Source organism: Nymphalis io, chromosome 15, assembly GCF_905147045.1.
Source record: "Nymphalis io chromosome 15, ilAglIoxx1.1, whole genome shotgun sequence".
Classification (NCBI taxonomy): domain Eukaryota; kingdom Metazoa; phylum Arthropoda; class Insecta; order Lepidoptera; family Nymphalidae; genus Nymphalis; species Nymphalis io.
In genome coordinates, this window is record NC_065902.1 from 12280393 (window position 1) to 12286392 (window position 6000).

The following is a 6000-nucleotide window of genomic DNA, read 5'->3' on the forward strand; positions in this document are numbered from 1 at the left end:
AAAAAGTCACATTTTATTTTGGGGCACAATAAACGTAAAATACAGCTTTAATTACGTTTTTAATTTAAATAATGGTGCAAATAAAAAAAAATCCTTTGTATGTATATTCTTATAAACTTTTAGCCACCTATTGTGTTCGCATCAACTAGATTCAATTTAGGCATCATCATTCAAATTCATGTCTTTGAAATTCTTAAGATCCCACGACGCTAGGCGCAGACATGCCGAATTTTGAAATATCTGTGAACAAATCACGCAAAAATATTTGTCCTTTTATACATATTTTTTCTTAATATTCCTTTTGCTAATAATACGAGCTATCTGCGTCCTATTTGCACGTTTGCGAGAGGGTTCAGGGAGGGTTGATTAGTTAATACGTACTCAACCCACACAGCGTTAATTAATTTCTATTAGGTACCGCAACTTTCCTGATACTTCCCATATTTCTCGGTGACTGCCTCGTTGGTCTAGTGCGATACTCAACCTTTTATTTATAGGGGCCACATACACATGTTAGTCATGATGTCACGGGTCACAAACAAAAAAAATGGTTTCGGGATTGTTACAAATTAAATCAAACAATAATGAACGGATTTATCGCGTACATTTTAAAATTGTTTTTATCATTTCATGATATTTCAAACACTTTGCAGTGTCCGTGATAACAAGCAGTTGTTTAATTAAAATGATTTAGGTGTTAAAAAAACCTAAGTAATTGAAAGTAGTCGAAAATAAAGTAACAGCAGGCGGGCTAACCAGAAATGGCTGCAGGTTGTGTGTGTTGGACGCTGATCCTGAGGTCCTATATTACCATTTTTTTAAATTATGTTTCTATTGTAAATATATGTTAAATGGGCCCGTGATGGTAATGGTTTTTTGGCATTGTGAGAAATATTAACCACTGCTTAGATCGCCAATGTGCTATTAACCTTGTGAACTAAGATGTCCTTTGTGCCGGTTGTTACACTGGCTCACACTCATCTAATCGAAACACATACATATATAAACAGTACACATATATATATATATACAGTACACATATATAAATATATATATATATATATACTATATATATTGTTTAGCAGTAGAATATACTTAGCCAGACGAGCTTACAGAAAGCCTTACCACCGAGTAAAATTCGTGATGCTTACTCGAATTTGAACTAAAATGCAATTGTTCCATTTACTGTGAAATTTCAGATCGTACATAACATTGCACGCAATTAAATCTTACTATTAAGTTAATACAAAATCCATTAATCTCAAGACAGACTTTGTCTCCTATCTACGTATTCAGTAATCTTGAGTAAGAATCCGCGTAACAATGAGATGCCATCCGATTATCCCGAGGGAATCTCTTTGATTATCCATTGTGTAACGCTTTGGTTACGTATTCTTGTTTTACGTAGGAAATATTAGTTAAGATTCAAGCCATTACATGTTTCGAAATGTTTAACTTCACGTAAAAAGATTTGTCTCATATTTACCAGACTATTTTCTGCTTTCAATCGCGTTGAACGTTATGTTCCTCTTGGTTCATAGCGTTATCTTACACTATAAGGTTTCTTAACGCAAAAAATTATTCAAATCTCAATGGTAGATTATGAAAATAGAGGTACCGGTTCGGAATACAGATCACAAAGAGGAGAACCGGTAAGAAACTCAGTAATTACTATTTTTCATCGATCACTTGTATTTTCGGTGTAATGGTTATATATACTAGTGTTATAAATGCGACGTCTGTCTGTCTGTTTGTTACGCTTTCACGACAGAACCACTAAACTGATTTTGAAGAAATTTGGTATGAAGCAAGTTTGAATCCCAAGAAAACACATAGGCTACTTTTTTTATCTCATAACTGCCAAAAAGGGACTCACGGTCCCCTTTATTAGATGATATATATTTTTGTTAAGTATGAGATATACTTAAGAATAAGATATACTTAAGGATAAGGCGTGAATTGTTTCTCTTTGTACTAGTATGATACACTTCGTCATATAAATAAAAATATATATGACATTCATATTGCTGGATATTAGTTTTCAAATAAGTTCTAGAGCCTCTTTACTTGTTCTAATACAAATAAAAATATCATAACGTTAAATGAATGAGGATATTATTTATTGAAGCGAGATGACGAGGAAATAAAGTATTGGTCACTATTTCCCGCCCGCAGCTTCACCCGTGCAGGTATCCTTAACATGACTGAACAAATTTCAAATTCTGCTGATCTATAACGATTACGATACGATTGAATTCCAATCCAACTTTGATTATTTATTATATATATTATTTTATACTATATTTATTCGAATCGGAAATGAACCGATATTATGTTAACATTTACCGTTACTTCGAAACCAAAAGTAATTGTTAACTTTTACGCCAATAGTCGATAATTATATTAAAGAATAAAAAACGGAAACGGAACGCTTCGATTCGATTGCGATAGTAAAGTTAGGCCCCTGTTGAGTAGTTTAAACGTGAAAGCGAACAAACAAACAAACTCACTTTTGCATTTATAATATGATTAAGGATATCCGATATCGGATAGCCAGCCGAGATGGCCCAGTGGTAAGAACGTTTGAATCTTAACCGATGATCGTGGGTTCAAGCCCGGCAGCAAGCACCACTGAATTTTCATGTGCTTAATTTTTGGTTATTAAAATTTTTTTATACATCTCGTGCTTGACGGTGAAAGAAAACATCGCGACGAAAACTGCATGTGTCTAATTTCACTGAAATTGTGCTGCATGTGTATTCCACCAACCAGCATTGAAGTAGCGTGGTGGAATAAGCTCTAAACCTTCTCCTCAAAAAGGAAGAGGAACACAGCAGTGGGTCATTCACAGGCTGTTACTGTAAGGATATCCAAGCATTACTTTGAACAATTTTGAATTTTATTACCAGTGAAAACTTAGCTAATGTATATATTATTTACATTATTATGCTATAAGTGCCATCCAATTGTATGTTTCAATAATAAATAAATAAATTAGTGCGGTAAATCTTTTGATACACCTTACCGTGTAAGCTTATTTTATCTTTGTTAAAAACATTTTCTAAGTAGTAACATGCCGTCAAAGCCTGCTCTTCTCTTAAGGAGAAGTTTTAAGAGCTAACTCCAGAGCTTGTTGGAATCTTTGTGGTGTCTTTTGTTAATAAGAAATGTTTAAATGTATGTAAGTATAAAACTTTCAACTGAGAAAAGCCTTAAAGGGATTACACCAAGCTGTTTCACTGAGATTAAGTATTATACATTTAAAAATAAATTGGTAAATCGTGGTGGAAAAGCTCCAAACCTTCTCTTCAAAAAAGAAGAGGATGCCTTAGCCCAGCAATGGAATATTTACAGGCTGTTACTGCAATGACAAATAGAGAGAAAGAAATTTCACTAAAGAGTCGCTAAGCAACTTTTATAAATAAAGGCGATAATTATTACAGTCAATGTCACATATTACTATCTGATATTTCGCAATCGTGTTAGTATTATTCCTAAAGAATAGCTCGACTTGTGTACAAATTGTATTTTAAAATTCAGTTTTCCGTCCGTGTTTCATAGCGTATATTAATGTAACTCTATATAATGTTCGCGTAATCTTTATGCATTCGGTAGCGTAGATTTACGTAAAGCTTATAAAATACACAATACCTTAGAATAGAGCACTAGATATGCCAAGAGAAAGAGAATTTATTGTTGTGTTTTGTTTCATTACAGTAAATATCAGCTTTACAGAAAGAGGAAATTCGAGACAGCCTTCCTGTGGCGAAATTTCGGCGAATTTTAATAACAGTTGTGACAATTATTCTGTATAGTACAGTTGATTACATATGGTACGGAGTTAGAAATAGTATTAGCGTTACTAGACTGGAAAACGTAATCAGCCTATAATATACACAGAACCTATACTTTTAACGTAAGGAAATGAAAGCGCGTTTCAAAACACAAAAAGCGCCATTTATTTAACGAAATATAAAACATTTACTGAGCTTTGTGCAAGCTTGTCTGGGTACCACCCACTCATCCGACATTATACCGCAAAACAGCAGTATTTGGTATTGTTGTGTTCCGGTTTGAAAGGTGAGTCAGCCAGTGTAATTGCAGGCACAAGGGACATCTTGGTTAACAAGGTTGGTGGCGCATTGGCGATGTAAGCCATGGTTTACATTTCTTACAATTCCAATGTCCCATATGCACGACCCACATGCAGGCCCATATGCACGACCACCGACCTATTCTATATAAAAAACAGCACAATGAAAATATGACGTCAACATGAAAGTTAATCCACAAGCAAAATAATATTAACTTGAAATAAGCGACCTTGTGTACAGATGTGTGTATTTTCAATGCAGTATGTAGTAAGTAAAGGCGCCAAGTATACGGTTTAAATATTAATACTTATGAATCCTTTGTGGCGATATTTTTACATAAGTTTCGCAATAAGAACGAACAAAGGTTAACTTTTGGTATATATTTTAAAATAGCTGAAACCGCTGCTTCGCGCGCGTGGGTTTCTGTTTGTGATCAAAATATATGTATGTTCTTTTGTTTTTTATTACGACGGAACTTAAGTGACCTCTCGAACATTAAAAAAACTTTATTTAATATATGTATATCTTGTACATAAGTAGCTCACAACTAACTTAATTTAACATTTGTTAAGATTTAAATATCAAATTAATTAAACATGTGTGAATACAATATGTAATGATTAAATACATAGCATGTGGGTAAAATAAAAGAAACAGGGTTTGTAATGTAATGGTAACATAAACAGGATAATGGTCACCGAAACCGTTATACTCGAGTTCTTGATATCACTCTGCTAATATCATCAATATAGTGGGAGCTCGATTACGGCGATGCAACTCGAATTTAAATGATTTTTAATTTTTGGTTAAGCATCCGATTTCTTTAACCCTACTAGAGCATTGTTCAAAAAAGACGCAATATAATTTCAAATAGCCATTTGGTTGGTGGAACGGTAAAGCCATTTTTTTTTATAGAATAGGAAGGCGGACGACCATATGGACATTGGCATTGTAAGAAATGTCAACCATCGCTTACATATCCAATGCGCCACCAACCTTGGGAACTAAGATTTTATGTTCCTTGTGCCTGTAATTACACTGGCTTACTCACCCTTCAAACCGGAACACAAAAATATCAAGTACTGCTGTTTTGCGGTTGAATATCTGATGAGTGGGTGGTACCTACCCAGACGAGCTTGCACAAAGCCCTACCAGCAGTGCACAAAGTCCTACCACCATTAATTCATTATTGACATGCCTTGTGATTTGTTAAAAGGGTTCAATATTTGGATTTTTAAGAGTAATTGAGTGAGTAATTAGTTTCACTTCATTAAATACTTAATCAAAGAATTGCACATTTTTACTTCAAAATTATAAAACTGGCACACTAATTCATACCTGAGACACCCTTCCATGATTGAAGTAAAAAAAAATAGCCTATACCCATCCTTGGGGTTGGTGGACTTGGAGTTCAAGCTTTCTTCGTGCTAAATTTTATCAAAATCGGTTTCATTGCGTAGCCTTATGATCATAATAGACAGAAAGAATTCCTTTCATATTTATAATATTAGTATAGAAATATACATTATAATTTCAAATTCTTGCCTTTGTATCAACTATCTTTTATTCTTCAGCACTTTTGCATTTCAAATAAGTGGATATAAACTACCAACGGAGATCTCCTAAAGTGTAAAAATTTCAAGAAATTTATGGTAAAAGTATAGCATATGGTTAAAACTCACACAGTTTACGTTCTAAAATAAATCAAAGGCACAGTATATATTTAGAGATGTAAGTTTCATAAATATGAATACTTAAATTTCATATATTTCAGCTTAAGAAAGTATAACTATTCCTTTTGTTTTTATTTTTATTCTGATCTTTGTATCGTGATGTAATTACGAATTGAATAGAATATTATATTTAAATAAATATTTGTCACCGTACAATAATTCTAAGCTATACT